Source organism: Hordeum vulgare, chromosome 1H, assembly GCF_904849725.1.
Source record: "Hordeum vulgare subsp. vulgare chromosome 1H, MorexV3_pseudomolecules_assembly, whole genome shotgun sequence".
NCBI classification, from domain to species: Eukaryota; Viridiplantae; Streptophyta; class Magnoliopsida; order Poales; family Poaceae; genus Hordeum; species Hordeum vulgare.
In genome coordinates this window covers 138,785,305-138,804,289 of record NC_058518.1, presented here as the reverse complement: position 1 = coordinate 138,804,289, position 18,985 = coordinate 138,785,305, and positions in this window count along the sequence as shown.

Below are 18,985 nucleotides of genomic sequence, written 5' to 3'. Positions count from 1 at the left end.
ATGATGATACTTTCTCGTAGCGATGTTGAAAGTCTATTGGAACTATGCTAGCTGTTGTTGCATCATTTAAGAAATCATGCAGATAGGATGTAAAAATATTGTTTCCTCGACGATTTCATTGAGGAAATGTTGTATGTGATACAACCATAAGATTTTGTCGATCCTAAAGGATGCTAACAAGTATGCAAAGTTCTAGCGATCCTTCTCAGGACTCGAGCAAGCATCTCGGAGTTGGAATATACACTTTGATGAGATGATTAAAGTTTTTGGATTTATACAAGGTTTATGAGAAACTTCTATTTCCAAAGAAGTGAGTGGGAGCGCTATAGAATTTCTGATGAATATATGTGGTTGACATATTGTTGATCATAAATAATGTAGAATTTCTCGAAAGCATAAAGGGTTGTTTGAAAGGAGTTTTTCAAACGAAAACCTGGATAAAGCTAATTGAGCGTTGAGCATCAAGATCTATGAAGATACATCAAAGTGCTTAATAGAACTTTCAACGAAATGCATACGTTGACAGGTTTTAGAAGGAGTTCAAAATAGATCAGCAAAGAAGGAGTTCTTGGCTGTGTTGTAAGGTGTAAATTTGAGTAGGACTCAAAGCCCGACCACAGCAGAAGAAAGAGAAAGGACGAAGGTCGTCCCCTATGCATTAGCCGTAGGCTCTATAGTATGCTATGTTGTGTACCGAACTGAAGTGTGCATTGCCATGAGTCAGTATAAGGGTACAAGAGTGATCTAGAATGGATCACTGGACAACGGTCAAAGTTATCCTTAGTAACTAGTGGAGTAAGAATTTTTTTTTCTCGATTATGGAGGTGATTAAAGAGTTCGTCGTAAAGGGGTTACGTCGATGCAAGATTTGTCACTAATCCGGATGACTCTGAGTAGTAAACCAGGTTCATATAGTGGATAAATCATTTGGAATGGTTCCAAATGGCGTGTAGTAGCATCTATAGGATGACGTGGAGATATGTAAAGCACACACAGTTCTGAAAGGTTCAGACCTGTTGACTATAAACCTCTCTCACAAGCAAAACATGATCGAACCCAAGAACTGTATGGGTGTTAGATTCATTGCAAGCACATAGTGATGTGAACTAGATTATTGACTCTAGTGCAAGTGGGAGACTGTTGGAAATATTCCCTAGAGGCAATAATAAATTGGTTATTATTATATTCCCTTGTTCATGATAATTGTCTATTATTCATGCTATATATGTATTAACCGGAAACCGTAATACCTGTGTGAATATATAGATCACAATGTGTCCCTAGTGAGCCTCTAGTTGTCTAGCTCGTTGATAAATAGATGATCATGGACATTGGATGTCATTGATAACGGGATCACATCATTGGGGAATGATGTGATCGACAAGACCTAATCCTAAGCATAGCACTAGATCGTGTTGTTCATATGTTAAAGCTTTTGTAATCTCAAGTATAATTTCCTTAGACCTTGAGATTTTGCAACTCCCGGATACAGTAGGAGTGATTTGGGTGTACCAAACGTCACAACGTAACTTGGTGATTATAAAGGTGCACTACGGGTATCTCCGAAAGTGTGTGTTGGGTTGTACGAATCGAGATTGGGATTTGTCACTCCGTGTGACGGAGAGGTATCTCTCGGCCCACTCGGGAATTCATCATCATATTGACCTCAGTGTGACTAAGGAGTTAGCCACGTAATGATGTGTTACGGAACAAGTAAAGATACTTGCCGGTAATGAGATTGAACAAGGTATAGAGATATCGACGATCGAATCTCGGGCAAGTATCATACCGATAGACAAAGGGAATTGCATACAGGATTGAGTGAATCCTTGACTTCGTGGTTCATCCAATGAGATCATCATGGAACCTGTGGGAACCAACATGGATATCCAGACCCTGATGTTGGTTATTGGTCGGAGGTGTCTCGGTCATGTTTACATGTCTCCCGAACCCGTAGGGTCTACACACTTAAGGTTCGATGACTCTAGAGTTTTAAAGAGAATGGTATGTGGTTACCGAAGGTTGTTCGGAGTCCTAGATGAGATCCTGAACGTCACGAGGTGCTCCGGAATGGTCCGGAAGTAAAGATTGATATATAGGAAGTCCTGTTGTGGTTACCGGAAAAGTTTCAGGCTGATCGGTAGTGTGCCGGGAGGGTGCCGGAGGACCCCGGGAGGGGTGTGACGACCAAACGTGTGTATGGGCTGTCAGAGGAGGTGGACCATCCCTTATTGGGATGGCCATGGATTTCTCGAAAGGCCCATGCGCATAGGGATAAAGGGATAAGGCAAAAAGGGTTAAAACGAAAGGGGAAAGAGTCCTTGCAAAGGAGTCCACCTCCCTTGTCGGAGGAGGACTCCTCCCTAGCTTCGGGCGAACCTCTCCTCCTTGGAGGAGGGGCCAAGGCAGCCCTCCCTCTCCTTCCCCCTATATATACTTGAGGTTTTGGGATTTTGAGACACAATTATTCATCTCTCTCCAACGGCGCAGCCCTACCTCTCTTATTCCTCCTCCGTGGTGCTTGGCGAAGCCCTGCCGGAGAACCACATAACTCCACCGTCACCACGCCATCGTGCTGCCCGAGCTCTCCTTCAACTTCTCATATCTCCTTGCTGGATCAAGAAGGAGGATACTTCACCAGGCTATACGTTTGTTGAATGCGGAGGCACCATCGTTTGGTGCATAGATCGGAATCCACCGCGATCTGAATCGCTGCGAGTACGACTCCATCAACCGCGTTCTAGTAATGCTTCCGCTTAGCGATCTTCATAGGTATGAAGATGCTCTACAACCTCTCTCGTTGTTGGTTTCTCCATAGATGGATCCTTGCATGGCGTAGGAATTTTTTTGAATTTAGTACAATCCCCAACAACAAATTCTTCAATTTGTTCAACATCGTAATAAAAATAGGCCTACTTCACAAGCACCATGGAAGGTGTTTTTTAGTTTCTCCAGAACAACAAGTAAAATCATACATTTTGCATAAATTCCAAGCATAGCAACACAAAGTATTAATTTGATACCACAAGAGTTTCCCTATTTGAGATAAGCGATGTCGCACGTAATAAGCATGCTCGTTTAATGATTTTCGTTCACCTAAGCTAGTTAGGTTTTCAGCACGAGCACAAAGGGATTAAAGATGATCGAAGCAATAAGCTTCAATAGAAGGATACATTTTGTGTGTTTCCTCAACTTTTGGAGCAGCAAGTACATCTAATTTTTTGGTGTTTTGAGTTTCCTACCCATAAATAAAGATAGAAAACAACTAATAACATAAAATAAAAATTACAAAGTGATAAAGAAAACAAGCACACACGAGAATATCAACAACTGCGCTATTGCTCCCCGACAACGGCGCCAGAAAAAGATCTTGATAACCCGCAAGTGTAGGGGGTTATTTGTAGCCTTTTTCGATAAGTAAGAATGTCAAAACCAATGAGGAGATAAAGGTAGAATTAATATTCTCTCAAGTTCTATTGACCATCAATACAACTCTACGCACGCTAACGCTTACTTTACCTAGAACATGTATGAAACTACTTTGCAGGAAAGAAACTAGACGTACTTAGTAGGCGTGGTAGATAGTTCTGCAAGGTAATAAAGAGCAAGTAAATAAAACTTAGTTTTTGTTTTGCAAGAAAATAAAGAACATGGAAATAAAAGTTAGGGGCTGTTTAGTAGAAAGCTTTTTGTGTAACGCACGAAAAATATTGTCCATAGGCAATTGAATATGACACGATATATACTTATCATATGCAATGAGGGAGAGGCATACACAAACACACTTTCTGTACTTGGATCATATGCACTTATGATTGGTCGTCTAGCAAGCATCCGCAACTACTAGACGTCATTAAGGAAAATCCAAACATAGCATTCAACTTCAAGTCATCTTTACTCCCATACGCACACAACTCCCTTACTCGGGTGTAAACTTTTGTCGCTCTAGCCATCCACTATAAGTGAATCATAAACTTATTGCAAACCCTCCGGCGTGTATCCTTTAAATGTGTGTCTCATGGAAGGCACCTTAGGACAACACCATATAAACACACAACTCATATCAATAACATGATATCACTATTAACCCATAGGATAAAAGAAATCTACTCAAACACCATAGGATAGCCGCACATCATTGGAAAATAATATATAGCATTAATTACTATGTTCTTGTAGAGATTACAACGGGGAAGAGAGGTTTTACACCGCTGCATAGAGGATGAAAGAGTTGGTGGTGACGGCAGCGAAGTTGTTGGTGTAGATTGTCGTCACAAAGGTTTCCTCGGCGGCGCTCCGACGCCACCGAGAGAGAGGGGGAGAGAGCCCCCTTCTTCTTCTTCTTCCTTGGCCTCCTCCCTAGGTGGGAGGAGGGTTTAGACTCTGGTCCATGGCCGCCATGGCACCCGGAGCCTAGCAGCCCCTCTAGGATTGGATCTCTCTCTCTATTTATCTTTTATTTTCGCGACATATTTTTTGGCCCTTTACAATTTCTTAAATATCTGGAGATCCGTACATCCGATCGGGAAGAAGGAGATCATCAACCGACTTAAGGAGTGGCCACAAGACATCAGCGTGCACCCCAAGCCGCGACCTATTGGCTCGTGCCTCCCTCGGGCATCGTGTTGCGTTGATTTCGACTCCCAAAATTGACATATATTCTAGAAAAAAGTCTCCATAATTTTTTATCGTGTTTGAAGTCCGTTTGATATGTATTATCTACGAAACAAAAAATACATAAAAAACAAGAACTAACACTGGGCAATGGGTCAATAGGTTAGTGCTCAAAAGTAATATAAATTGGTAAATAATTACTCAAAAATATTCTAGAATGATAATATAATAGCATGGAACAATAAAAAATTATAGATACATTGGAGACGCATCAACATCTCTTATGAAAAATAGCACACGGTGGGTAACCAAATTACTGTTGGGCAATTGACAAAAAAGCGGATAGTTATGCGATATTCACGGCAATGATCATCTGTATATAGGCATCACATCCATAAAGAAATAGGACGACTCTTGCCTGCACCTATTACTATTACTCCACTCATCGTCCGCTATTCAACATGCATCTAGAGTATTAAGTAGAAGAGAGAAATGCATGAAGAACAATGCCATGATGTAGACAAAGTAAACTCAAGCAATATGAATAAACCCCATCATTTTATCCATAGCAGCACCAACACAATGACACATCTTGTCTCCCTCTGTCAATGGGATATAGAAATTTTCCACGTTGAACCTACTACAATGCACCTCTCTCACCAAAGAAATATCAATTTAATTAGCTAATCTATTTCAATAGATCGGAGATAATTACGAAGCTATCATAATCATGCAAATAAGAATCATATAAGTATTCAGTGAAGAAAAGAATATTTATCATGAATAATCTGAACATAGACCCACAATTCATTGAATCCCAACAAACCCACCACACAAAAGGAATTATATCATGTGGACCAAAGCGAAGATGCGATGATCATTGTATTGAAGATCAAGAGAGAGAGAGATTGCAATCTAGGTGCTGGCTATGGGCCCGTAGATCTGTAGTGAACTACTCACACATCATCGTGAGAGAAGCAATGTTGATGAAGATGCCCTCCATGATCAATCCCCCCTCCGGCATGGTGCTGATATGTCCCAAACGTATCTACAATTTATGTTTGTTCCATGCTCTTTTGGGTGACATTGTTATACGTTTTGCTACACTTTCATATCTTTTTACACATATTTGGACTAACCTACTAACTCAGTGCACCCAGTGCCAGTTTCTGTGTGCTGATGTCTTTCTTGCAGGGACTTTTACCCCAATTTCCAGAGCCCCAAAAATCCCGAGAAAAAAAATATAAAAATCAACATGACAGAAGCTTCACAAAGCACAAAGATGGGCCAGAGTGGAGCCAGGGCCTGCCCAGGCGGCCACCTGGCGCCCCCCTGGCCGCACCACCAGGTCGCTTGGGTGGGGCCCACCTCCTCTGGTGCCCACCTTCGGCCTATATTTACCTCTTCGACTGAAAACACTATGATAATATCCAGAATCGTGAATTTCTCCATCGTTCCGCTGCTGCAGCGCTCCCGAGATCGGGAGCACCAGAAGACCTCTTCCCGGCACCCTGCCGGAGGGAGGATTGACCTCCGGGAGCTTATCCACCATCATGGACGCTTCCCGGACGTGCCGTGAGTAGTCCTCCTTGGACAATGAGTCCATGACCAGTATCTATGTGATGTCTTCTCTCCAGTATTGTGCTTCAATGCTTAGCCCTTGTGAGCTGCCCTACATGATTAAGGCATCTATGTAATTTACCTGTTGTTTCTATGATGCGTTTGCTGGGATCCGATGGATTATGATATTATGTTCAGATTGTGACGAGTCCTCGTGTAAGGGAAATGTGTTGCTGACTACATCTCCACCTTCCTCTTGGGGTAACTGATACGTGTCCAACGTATCTATAATTTTTGATGGTTTCATGCTATTATCTTGTCAAACTTTGGATGTTTTGCATGCCTTTTATATATTTTTTGGGACTAACTTATTAACTCAGTGCCAAGTGCAAGTTCCTGTTTTTTCCATATTTTTGACCCCTTTCAGAGGAGATTTTGAAACGGAGTCCAAACAGAAGAAATTCCCCGAAAAGAATTTTTCCGTAACGACAGAAGATCAAGATACTTGAGAGCCGAGGCAAGGGGGCCCAGGGGGCCCACAAGCCCTCACCCTGCAGCCAGGGGGGAGGCCACGGCCCACAGGCTTATGGCCCCCCTGGACCTCCTTTACCCTAGGGTTTGCGCCTATATATCCCCAAAAAATCCGGAGATCATCGAAAGTACTTTTCCGTCGCGGCAAGCTTCTGTCTCCACAAGATCCCATCTGGGGCACGTTCTGGTGCCCTGCCGGAGGGGGATTCGGACACGGAGGGCTTCTTCATCAACACCATGACCTCTCCGATGATGCGTGAGTAGTTCACCATAGACCTCCGGGTCCATATCTAGCAACTAGGTGGCTTCTTCTCTCTCTTGGATCTTCAATACAAAGTTCTCCATGATCTTCATGGAATCTATCCAATGTAATCTTCTTTTGCGGTGTGTTTGTCGAGATCCGATGAATTGTGGATTTATGATCAGATTATCTATGAATCTTATTTGAGTTTCTTCTGATCTCTCTTATGCATGATTTCATATCCTTGTAATTCTCTTCGAATTGTGGGTTTGGTCTGGCCAACTAGATCTATGATTCTTGCAATGGGAGAAGTGCTTGGTTTTGGGTTCATACCGTGCGGTGACTTCACCCAGTGACAGAAGGGGTAGCGAGGCACGTATCGTGTTGTTGCCATCAAGGGTAAAAATATGGGGTTTTCATCATTGGTTTGAGATTATCCCTCTACATCATGTCATCTTGCTTAAGGCGTTACTCTGTTCGTCATGAACTCAATACACTAGATGCATGCTGGATAGCGGTCGATGTGTGGAGTAATAGTAGTAGGTGCAGAAACTATCAGTCTACTTGTCTCGGACGTGATGCCTATATGTATGATCATTGCCTTAGATATCGTCATGACTTTGCACGGTTCTATTAATTGCTCGACGGTAATTTGTTCACCCACCGTAATACTTGCTATTTTGAGAGAATCCTCTAGTGAACACTATGCCCCGAGGGTCTACTCCGCACCATATTTTCAGCTTTACACTTTTTACTTCGTTGCACTTTCCGCCTTCAGATCTCAGTTTGCAAACAATCTTGAAGGGATTGACAACCCCTTTACAGCGTTGGGTGCAAGCTCTTTTGTGTTTGTGCAGGTACTCTGGACTTGAAGAGATTCTCCTACTGGATTGATACCTTGGTTCTCAAACTGAGGGAAATACTTACTGCTCCTGTGCTGCATTACCCTTTCCTCTACAAGGGAAAAACCAACGCAAGCAAGTCTCCGTCAACGTGTCAATTTCTGGCGCTGTTGTTTGAGAAGTAGCACAAGGATTTCTGGCGCCGTTGCCGAGGAAGGACTTTTGTTGTCGTACCAGAAGAATTTCTGGCGCCGTTGCCGGGCAGGATCAAGTCAAGAACTCATCCAAGTAAGTGTCGCAAACCCATCTCTTGCATTTACTTTGTTTGCGAGTTGCCTCTCGTTTTCCTCTCCCCCACTTCACCAATTTTCCTTTTTTCGTTCGGCCTTTTCTCTCGCTTGCTTTATGTTCGCTTGTGTGCCATGTGCCTTCAATATGCTTGCATCTTCGCTTGCTGAAAATCTAGTGATATGGATCCTCATCCACTTGCTAATCTCTTTAAGAGATCCAATTATGTTGATCCAATTGCTAGAGAGTTGAGTGAACTTGACTATCTTTATGCAGTTTTGCTTGAGATGCGTGAATCTGAAAATTGTGAGGAAGAAATTTATGAGGTGATTCACGAGGGCTCCTTGGAAGAAAAGCATGATTGCAATGGTTTCACTATAAATTCTATTAGTGAAAATCATGCTAAAAATATGCAAAACCCTAAGCTTGGGGATGCTAGTTTTGCTATGTCCACTACTTGTTGCAATGATCATGAGTGGGGCGATGATTTTTCTTATGATCTTGAAAATTTGTTTAAGCCTCATGACGAATATGATATTTGCAATATTATTGAAAGTGGGTTTGGAGAAGTCATGACTTTAGTTGATGATAATCCCACTATTTTTGAAGAGCGTCAACTTTGAATGCATGTGGATCATGAAAAGAATATCCTATGTGATAGTTACATTGTTGAATTCGAATATGATCCCACATGTAATTATTATGAGAGAGGAAAATATGGTGGTAGAAACTTTCATATCACTAAATCACCTCTCGTTATGTTGAGATTGCTATTGTCTCTTTCTTATTCCTTGCATATGGTAACTATTGGTTGTCTTGACAATCTGTTTTCCTATAAAATGCCTATGCATAGGAAGTATGTTAGACTTAGATGTGATTTTCACACGCTTTATGATGCTCTCGTTGTGCTTCAATTCTTGTCTTTTGTGTGAGCATCATTGACTTATCAATGCCTAGCTAAGGGCGTTAAACAATAGCGCTTGTTGGGAGGCAACCCAATGAATTTATATTTTTCTTTCTGTTTTGTTGCGTCCACACCATCACAATTCTATTGTGATTGTGTTTTTTGTGCTTCTTTTTTGTTTGAGCCAAGCAAAACCTTTATGACTAGTCTTGGTAATGGTTGTTTGATCCTGCTGGAAAAAGACAGAAACTTTTGGCTCACGAGATGATTTTTCATTTTTATTCAGAAAGATATTTTGAGTTGATTCTTTTTGCTGCTGGTTGATATGACTTTTTCCCAGGCCGTCGTAATGTTTCAAATTTTGTGAGGTACCAGAAGTATATGAAGTATACAAATTGCTACAGACTGGGCTGTTTTTGACAGATTCTGTTTTTGTTGAGTTGGTTGCTTGTTTTGATGAAACTATGGTTAGTATCGGGGGGTACTAGCCATGGAAAAGTGAGGATACAGTAGCCCAACACCAATATAGATAGAATTCAAATTTGCTAATTTACAAAAAAAGAAGTGGTAGTTTGTTTTCTTGTGCTATTGTTATCACGAGTTTTTGTTTAAATTTTGTGTTGTGAAGTTTTCATGTTTTGGGTGATGTTCTCATGGACAAAGAGATAAGGAGTGGAAAGATCTCAAGCTTGGGGATGCCCAAGGCATCCCAAGCCAAATTCAAGGACACCAAAAAGCCTAATCTTGGGGATGCCCCGGGAAGGCATCCCCTCTTTCGTCTTCAATCCGTCGGTAACATTACTTGGAGCTATATTTTTATTCACCACATGATATGTGTTTTGCTTGGAGTGTCTTGTATCTTAGGAGTATTTTATTTTTGTTGTGACAGAGTCATCCTTGCTGCACACATTTTTGAGAGAGAGAGACATGCACTCATCGTGATTTTTGCTAGAATGCTCATAGTGCTTCACTTATATCTTTTGTGCTAGATACTTTTGCTCATAGTGCTTCACTTATATCTTTTGAGCTAGATACTTTTGCTCTATGTGCTTCACTTATATCTTTTAGAGCACGGAGGTGCGTGACTTGGTAGTTGGCTTATGCTATGAAAGTAGTCCCAAAGGTGATAGGTACCCAAAGAGGATGCAAAAACCTCCATCTTCATGTGCATTGAGTAGAAAGAGAAGTCTTGATTCCTCTCAATTAGTTTTGAGACATGGATTTGGTAATATTAAGAGTTATGTTAGTAGGGTGTTGTGAATCTAGAAATACTTGTGTTGAAGTTAGTGATTCCCGTGGCATGCACGTATGGTGAACCGCTATGTTAGGAAGTCGGAGCATAATTGATCTATTGATTGTCATCCTTTGTGTTCAGGTCGGGATCGCGTGATGGTTAACACCTACCAACCCTTCCCTTAGGAGTATGCGTTTAGCACTTTGTTTCGATTACTAATAAAAACTTTTGCAACAAGTATGTGAGTTCTTCATGACTAATGTGAGTCCATGGTATAGATGCACTTTCACCTTCCACCATTGCTATCCTCTCTAGTGCCGCGCAATTCTCGCCGGTGCACAAACCCACCATATGCCTTCCTCAAAATAGCCACCATACCTATCTACCATGGCATTTTCATAGCCATTCCGAGATACATTGCCATGCAACTCCCACCGTTCTGTTTCATGACTTGTGCCGTCACTCTCATATTGCCATTGCATGATCATAAGATACCTAGCGAGATGTTTCAACGTCATACGCCATGCTAGATCGTTGCACATCCCGGTACACTGCCGGAGGCATTTCTTATAGAGTCATCATCATTTTGAGCTGTGAGTAAAGAAAAGTGTGATGATCATCATTATTAGAGCATTGTCCCATGTGAGGAAATAAAAAAAAGAGGCCAAAGAGCCCAAAAATAAAAAAAAGAGAAAAGAAAAAAAGAGAGGCCAAAGAGCCCAAATAAAAAATAAAAAATAAAAAAAGAGAGAAAAAGGGAGAAGGGACAATGCTACTATCTTTTTCCACACTTGTGCTTCGTAATAGCACCATGTTCTTCATGACTGAGAGCTTCTTGCTTTGTCACTACCATATGCTAGTGGTAATCTTCATTATATAACTTGGCTTGTATATTCCAATGATGGGCTTCCTCAAAATTGCCCTAGGTCTTCGTGAGCAAGCAAGTTGGATGCACACCCACTAGTTTTCCTTTTGAGCTTTCACATACTTATAGCTCTAGTGCATCTCTTCTATGGCAATCCCTACTCATTCACACTGATATCTATTAATGGGCATCTCCATAGCCTTTTGATATGCCGAGTCAATGTGATCATCTCCTCCTTTTTGTCTCACAACCACCACCACACTCTATTCCACCTATAGTGCTATATCCATGGCTCACGCTCATGTATTGCGTGATAGTTATAAAAAGTTTAATTAAGTAAGAGTGCGAAAATAATTACTTGGCCAATATCAGGGTTGTGCATGATTTACATTAGTTGTGTGAGGATGATGCAGCATAGCCAGACTATATGCTTTTGTAGGGATAACTTTCCTTGGCCTTGTTATTTTGAAAGTTCATGATTACTTTGCTAGTTTGCTTGAAGTATTATTGTTTTCACGTCAATAGCAAACTATTGTTTTGAATCTTACGGATCTGAACATTCATGTCATGTGAAAGAAGTTGCAAAGGACAACTATGCTAGGTAGCATTCCACATCAAAAATTCATTCTTTAGCACTTCCCTACTCGAGGACGAGCAGGAGTTAAGCTTGGGGATGCTTGATACGTCTCCAACGTATCTATAATTTTTTATGGTTTCATGCTATTATCTTGTCAAACTTTGGATGTTTTGCATCCCTTTTATATATTTTTTCGAACTAACTTATTAACTCAGTGCCAAGTGCCAGTTCCTGTTTTTTCCATGTTTTTGACCCCTTTCAGAGGAGATTTTGAAACGGAGTACAAACGGAATAAAATCCCCGAAAATAATTTTCCCGTAACAGAAGAAGATCAGGAGACTTGAGAGCCAAGGCAGGGGCCCCAGGGGCCCCACAAGCCCTCACCCCGCGGCCAAGGGGGAGGCCGCAGCCCACAGGCTTGTCGGCCCCCTGGACCTCCTTTTCCCTAGGGTTTGCGCCGATATATCCCCAAACATTCCACAAAAAATTAAGAGATCATAGAAAGTACTTTTCCGCCGCCGCAAGCTTCTGTTTCCGCAAGATCCCATTTGGGGCACATTCTGGTGCCCTGCCGGAGGGGGGGTTCGGACACGGAGGGCTTCTTCATCAACACCATGACCTTCACCGATGATGCGTGAGTAGTTCACCAGAGACCTCCGGGTCCATAGCTAGTAACTAGATGGCTTCTTCTCTCTCTTGGATCTTCAATACAAAGTTCTCCATGATCTTCATGGAGATCTATCCGATGTAATCTTCTTTTCCGGTGTGTTTGTCGAGATCCGATGAATTGTGGATTTATGATCAGATTATCTATGAATCTTATTTGAGTTTCTTCTGATCTCTCTTATGCATGATTTCATATCCTTGTAATTCTCTTCGAGTTGTGGGTTTTGTCTAGCTAACTAGATCTATAATTCTTGCAATGGGAGAAGTGCTTGGTTTTGACTTCATACCATGCGGTGACCTCACCCTGTGACAGAAGGGGTAGCGAGGCATGTATCGTGTTGTTTCCATCAAGGGTAAAAGCATGGGGTTTTCATCATTGGTTTGAGATTATCCCTCTACATCATTTCATCTTGCTTAAGGCGTTACTCTGTTCGTCATGAACTCAATACACTAGATGCATGATGGATAGAGGTCGATGTGTGGAGTAATAGTAGTATATGCAGAAAGTATCGGTCTACTTGTCTCGGACGTGATACCTATATGTATGATCATTGCCTTAGATATCGTCATGACTTTGCACGGTTCTATCAATTGCTCGACAGTAATTTGTTCACCCACCGTAATACTTGCTATTTTGAGAGAAGCCTCTAGTAAACACTATGGCCCCGAGGGTCTACTCCACACCGTATTCCGCCTTACACTTTTTACTTCGTTGCACTTTCCGCCTTCAGATCTCACTTTGCAAACAATCTTGAAGGGATTGACAACCCCTTAACAGTGTTGGGTGCAAGCTCTTTTGTGTTTGTGCAGGTACTCTGGACTTGACGAGATTCTCCTACTGGATTGATACCTTGGTTCTCAAACTGAGGGAAATACTTACTGCTCCTGTGCTGCATCACCCTTTCCTCTTCAAGGGAAAAACCAACGCAAGAAAGTCTCCGTCAACGTGTCAATTTCGGGCGCTGTTGTTTGAGCATTAGCAGAAGAATTTCTGGCGCCGTTGCCGGGGAAGGACTTTTGTTGCAGGAGCAGTAACCAACGAGGGGCGAGAAGTATATCCATCAACTCATCACCAATCAAATTTCTGGCGCCGTTGTCGGGGACTCCAGTCTTCAAGATAGAGGAGTTGCACACTAACTTTTACCTTTTCTTTTAGTCTTGTTAGTTTGCTTTCTAGTTTTTGCTTTAGAGTCTTATACCAAAAACCACAAAAAAATTAGTTGCTTTGTTCTTGCTTGTTGCTGCTGCTATGGGTTCCAATGAGAACACCAAGTTGTGTGACTTCACTAGTCACAACACCAATGATTTTACCTTCACTTCTATTGGTTCAATTGCCACTTTGGGTACTTATAAAAGTAATAAACCTTGTGACTATGTTAGTTATTATGAAGAATTATTCCCTTGGCATTGTCTTCCCGGGAAGGAACTGGATCTTTGGTTTGAAGTTGCTCCTAAACGTCCCCAAACTTGGGAAGACATCCAAACTTTTATAACAGAGAGAAAATCAAATATAGAGGATGACACTACAATTTTACTAAATAGTGATGATATTAATTTTGATAATTGCAGTCTTTCCGAAGTTATCACTTTTTTGCAAAGAATGGCTAAAGACCCCCACGCTAATACACTCAATATTGCCTTCACCGAGCATATTACCAATGCTCTTATCAAAGCTAGGGAGGAGAATCTCAAGCTAGAGACTTATATTCCTAGAAAACTATAATATGGTTGGGATCCTATGGTGAAGATTAAATTGAATAAATTCTCTTGCTTTGCTTTATGTGATGTTGGAGCTAGTGCCTCCGCTATGCCCAAAAGAATGTATGATATGCTTGATTTGAAACTTTTTGATCAATGTTATTTTTGTGTTCGTCTTTTTGATTCTTCCATAAAGAAACCATTAGGGAGAATTGATGATGTTCTTATTGTTGTCAATGATAATTATGTTCCCGTTGATTTTCTTGTTATGGACATTGAGTGTGATCCCTCATGTCCAATTATTTTGGGACGTCCTTTTCTCCGCACCGTTGGTGCTATCATTAACATGAAAGAAGGGACCATTAGATTCCAATTTCCCCTTAAAAAGGGAATGTAACACTTCCCTCGAATGAAGATTAAGTTACCTTATGGGTCCGTTACTCGGGCAAGTTATTCTTTTGGAGTTGATAATACTTGATCTTTTTGCATCAAGCCTAGCTCAAAGGCATAAAAGAAAGCGCTTGTTGGGAGGCAACCCAATTTGTTTTCACTTTCATTTTTAGTGGTCTTGATGCTTGTTAATACTGTAGAAACATCATTGTATCTTCATTTTCTAGCTTTGTGCCAAGTTTTAGCCTCCGATTGCAAGAAAGTTCAAAAGTTGTGACATGCTGTCCAGAAACAGATTTTGTCTGCTTGGCGGAAGAATTCGCCAAAAACCAGAAGATCATCTTTCTGATCTGATGTTTTTTGACATTATGCTCTATATAATTGAATTTCTGGCATGTGTTCTGAGTTTTTTGATTTGAGTTACAGAAGTGCCCCAAAAAAATTATTTACTACCTGATGTTCTTTTTTCCGCAGATTCTGCCATGTTTTGCGTTTTCATTGTTTTGCAAATCTTAAGCTTGCTTTTTATTTGCAAAAACATTTTGGAAATCTTGAGAAACAGTAGATCTTCATGAAAATATTTATTTCCAGTGGAGAATAAATTATTTTATTGTGGGCACTAACCACTCTAATCAGCTTATGATGAGTTTTGTATGAAGGGAGTTTTCTAGTATGCGATGGAAGATGATGAAAGAAGATCCAGGAGTGTCAAGCACTCAAGCTTGGGGATGCCCCCATGCACCCCCAAGAAATATTCAAGGAGACTCAAGCGTCTAAGCTTGGGGATGCCCCCATGCATCCCCTTCTCCATCAACAATCATCAATTCGTCCTTCTCCATGCTATATTTTTATCACTTCATATGTTATGTGCTATGCTTGGAGCATCCCGCTCTTTACTTTTTAGTTTGTTTTAATTTTGCTTGCTGTTCATAACAAGTTGTAACCTAGCCTTCTTTATTTGGGAGAGAAACACGCTCCACTCCACCCTAGAACACAAAGGTTTTCATGCTTATCTTTTTGTGTGTTCTTTATCTTTTCATAGTTGTTTTCATGCTTAGCGCTTAAGTTTTCATGCTTTTTCTTTTTAAGAGCTTTTATTTAGGTTGCTTTTGGAACTCTCTTGATTTATCATGTTTATCTTGTTGGAGAGTTGGCTTGTTGCACTGAGTTGTGTGTCTTGCATGAATAGGTAATTGAGGTTGCTATTTAAGTATAATAGTAACTTGCAATTGTTTTGAGGTATTGATTTGAGTAACGATTGGACTATTGGTGTCAAGAGCTTGAGCCTATTAGTGATAGGTATCGTATTTTTGGAAATCCGTGTGTATTTTCAAAAACTAAAAATTAGTTGAGAACTCTAGCTACTAGATGGATCGCTAACCTCTCGAGGGGTTGGAATATAAAGAGTACCCTCATGTTATCATGGGTCGAGGATGTGCAAGGATAACCAAACCCCCAAACACCCTCATTGGGGTACTTGTATCTTTGTGAATCTCCTGACTAGATAGAGAGTTACCGATAATAAGTGCATGAGTTCTTCGGACTAATGCAAGTATTCTATTGTTGGCACTTCCACCATCCAAATTTTGCTAGCCGCTTCGGTACCATGCATTGCCCTTTCTCATCTTGAGAGTTGGTGCAAACTTCGCCGGTGCATCCAAACCCTTGGCATGATACGCCTCAAAACAACCACCATACCTACATATTTAGGCACTTCCATAGCCTTTCCGAGATACATTGCCATGCAACATCCACCATCTCATGACTTGATCTTCATGTCATACATGCTTTTGCTTGATCGAGGAGCCGCATGATAGTTGGGCCTTGCCCTTATTATTGCTACATGACACGCTAGTTTGATTTCATATCCTGCTACACCGACAGAGGCATACATTTGCATATATCATGATAGTTTTCATTTGTCTTTATGTTGAGTACTTCTAATAAAGTGTGAACATCTTCTTTTTAGTCTTGTAAAATATAGAGTGTTGCCCTTAAAGTGAGGAAAAGATCCCAAAGAGGACAAATTAAAAGATCCCAAAAGAGGACACATGAAAAGATCCCAAAGAGGGCCAATGAGAGATAAATAGAAAGAGCCAAAGAGGCCACAAAAAATTAAAGAAAGAAATAAAAAGAAAAAAAAAGAAAAAAAGAGAGAGAAGGGGCAACACTACTATTCCTTTTGAAAGATCCACACTCTTTCTCCATTGCTATATTTGTACTCCATAGAGATTATCATTCATGCATAACTATGTGGGGACCCTTACACTATAGAACTTGGCTTGTATATTCCAATGATGAGCCTTCTCAAATGAGCTCTAGGTTTTCATGAGCAAGCAAGTTGGATGCACCCCCACTAGTTCCATTGGAGAGCTTACCTTAGCTCATATGTCCATCCGTTGCATGGCAATCCCTACTCCTCACATCATATCTATCATTTTGCTTTCTCTTGCCTATGGCTGTCCTCATTGATGTGAGCCTTTCACACCTTTTGGTCTTCCTCCCCATCATTATTCTTTTTGCCATCCTAAATGCCAACATATCTTGCTTGCGCTCATTGCATGAGTGCTTAAAGTCGAAAGGGAGAGGATCATTTTGACTTGTGCCTGACTAGTGGTCTGGGGATGAGTCAAAATAAGATTCCGAAGGAGACCAAGTGTGAAGTTTTAGTAGATTGAGTTCTGATACGTCTCCAACGTATCTACTTTTCCAAACTCTTTTGCCCTTGTTTTGGACTATAATTTGCATGATTTGAATGGAACTAACCTGGACTAACGCTGTTTTCAGCAGAATTGCCTTGGTGTTATTTTTGTGCAGAAATCAAAGTTCTCCAAACGTCGTGAAAATTTACGGGGAGCAGTTTTGCAAAATATCAAAAATATCTGCGCCAAGTTCCACCTCACGGGGTGGGCCAATGGGCCAGAAGCCCCTGCTCCGCCGCCACCCCCTGGTGGCGGTGGGCAAGCTTGTGGGGCCCACAGGCACCTGCCGCACCCAATTCCAGCTCTATAAGTTGCCTTTCGTCCCAGAAAAATAAAGAGAGAAGTTTTCGTCGTGTTTTCGATACGGAGGCGCCACCACCACCTGTTCTTCATCTGGAGGGCAGATCTGGAGTTCGTCTTGTGCTCCGGAGAGGGGAAATCGCCGCCATCATCATCATGAACCTTCTTCCCTCTCCAATTCCATGAAGCTCTTCGTCGTTCGTGAGTAATCTATTCGTAGGCTCGCTGGGCGGTGATGAGTAGGATGAGATCTATCATGTAATCGAGTTAGTTTTGATGCGGATTGATGCCTAGTATCCACTATGTTCTGAGATTTGATGTTGCTACTACTTTGCCGTGCTTAATGCTTGGCACTAGGGCCCGAGTGCCATGATTTCAGATCTGAAATTATTATGTTGTCACCAATATATGTGTGTTTTAGATCCGATCTTGCAAGTTGTAGTTACCCACTATGTGTTATGATCCGGCAACCCCGGAGTGACAATAACCGGAACCACTCCTGGTGATGATCATAGTTTGAGGAGTTCATGTGGTCACCAAGTGCTAATGCGTTGGTCTGGTTCTTTATTAAAAGGAGAACCTTAATATCCCGCAGCTTCCTTTTGGACCCCGCTGCCACGGGAGGGATGGACAATAGATGTCATGCAAGTTCTTTTCCCTAAGCACGTATGACGACACACGAAATGCATGCCTACATCACATTAAGGAACAGGAGCTAGCCACATATCTCTCCGTGTTATAGTTGTTGCATGATGAATATCATCCAATGAAATCACCGACCCATTGCCTACGAGTTTGTCCTACTTCAGTTACTTGTCTTGCTCTGCTGCTGGTACTATTGTTGCTACTGATGTTACTTGTCTTGCTCTGCTGCTACTACTGTTGCTACTGCTGTTACTTGTCTTGCTCTGTTGCTACTGTTGCTACTACTGTCGCTTGCTACTGTTGCTACTTGCTACTGCTGTCACTACTACTGTTCCTTGCCACTGCTATTGCTCGTTACACTCCTGCTACCTGCTACACTGTTGGTTCACCGTACGTTGACGGGAATTGACAACTTCCGTCAACGCGGCAATGAAGGCGCCATTGATACAATCGTTAGGAATAGTTTGCCATCAACAGATCGTTTCTGACACCGTTGTTATCATACTACTTTGATGTTACTATTGTGCTTGCAGATACTAATCTTTCAGGTGTGGTTGAATCCGACAAATTCAGCTGCTAATACTCGAGAGTATTCTCTCACCTCCTGCCTGGCGATCTACAAATTTGGGTCGAATACTCTACCCTCGAAAACTGCTGCGAACCCACGCGTTGGTGGGCAATCAACAACATTCTTCCAGTTTCATTGCCGGGGAGTGCTAGCAGCATTCTTCTGGTGACGTTGTAGGAGAAGGTTCGTTGTCATAAGCATTCGTCTAGATAACACAAGAGATTGCAGGATCAGCATTTTTCTGGCGCCACTGCCAGGGAAGCACAACTGACATCAGCATTTTTCAGGCGCCGTTGGCGGGGAAGCACAACTGACATCAGCATTTTTCTGGCGCCGTTGCCGGGGAGGTATTGCTATATT